The sequence below is a fragment of the Acyrthosiphon pisum genome, unplaced genomic scaffold (genome assembly GCF_005508785.2).
Source record: "Acyrthosiphon pisum isolate AL4f unplaced genomic scaffold, pea_aphid_22Mar2018_4r6ur Scaffold_614;HRSCAF=1066, whole genome shotgun sequence".
NCBI lineage: Eukaryota > Metazoa > Arthropoda > Insecta > Hemiptera > Aphididae > Acyrthosiphon > Acyrthosiphon pisum.
Window position 1 is genome coordinate 12,471 of NW_021775876.1, and position 1,558 is coordinate 14,028.

Below are 1,558 nucleotides of genomic sequence, written 5' to 3' on the forward strand. Positions count from 1 at the left end.
TTATTTTGTTCATGGCCGAATCCCCCACATTTTATATTAATATTCAGTGACGCCGATCCCTATGTAAAGGTCGGGCTCTAGCCCGAAATTTTTTGTAAATTTAGGATGAGGCCGCTTCATAATGGCCCTAATACAAATATCTATATTGATTAATATAGATATTCAACCAGTTATTTTTACTTAAATGAGTGATTGTTGAGTGCGTACAAATAACAATTTATATTTTGTGCGTATAATTGGTCTTAACCTTGCCTCAAAAAAGGGAAGTTTCTGTATTAATGATTGAGAAAGAGTCGTCTTTTGGCTGTCTTTTTTGTATGAGAAGAACATAAAATGTGTGGTTAAGAAAATTTAAATTTTCTTTTAAAATTAAACATAAATATTTTTTTTTGTGGTGTGAGGGTAATTATTCCCCCCCAACATATTGTACATAATTGAGGCTGATATTTAGATATTGTGGCTTTTCAAAATATTTTCGCTCAACTAAATTTTAGGACTTCGGTGCCACTGTTAATATTTTGAACCATTAAAAAAATTTACTTTCATTTATAAGCCCAGGACTATGAAAAATCTATTCCAAAATGATGATATAGTTAAATCAAAATTGTCGTTTTGCAGTTATAACACATATTCAAAAAATTGAAAAAAACTTTTCAATAACCCCAGACTTAAAATAAAAGTAAGATTTTAAAATGCTGTTAATAATATTCTAACTTGAATTTAATACAAATTACTATTTAATGACAACACCAATCATTGAAAGAATTTAATAGTTTTACTAATTTACTATTAATAATTTTATGTAAAAATTTTTTTTTAATACTTTATATTTAGCAAATAATTAGTAGTAATTTATATAATATGTATAATTAATCACATACCTACTTACTATTATTTTTTTTAAATCTTTATTTGATTTACACAATTTACACATGTTTTGTAGGCATATGTATTAAACACAACAATATACATTTATCTTTTAAGTTGTAATGATTGATGTTGTCACCTCATTTAAATTAATTATAAAATATCATGCAAATAACAAAACATTAACAATAGTACAATTTTTAGTTTTCAATAAATATCATTGGTATTGTGCAGTTAGTCCAAATAGATTTTTTTCCACTCCTTTGCAATTAACTTGATTACCTACAAAATTTGTTTGTCAATATAATAATTAAATAATATTACAATTTAAATGTATACTTACTTAATTTATTTTGTAGTCATATTTTAATCCGATATGTGAAGCGTTAATTTATTTTTCACTGTTACCAAAATATTGATATTTTGAAATTCAATTGGAAATATCGGTATGAATATCATTTTAACATAGAGGATCTTCCAAATTGTAAGTGAAAGAATATTTCATTATGGCATATTCAAATTCTGATTTGGAATCATAATGTATTATGTGAAAGTTATAAAGTGCAGTAAGTCAAAATAGATTTTTTCCACTTCTTTGCGATTAACTTGATTACCTACAAAATGTGTTTGTCATTTAATAATTAAATAATATTACAGTTTAAGTGTATACTTACTTCATTTATTTTGTAGT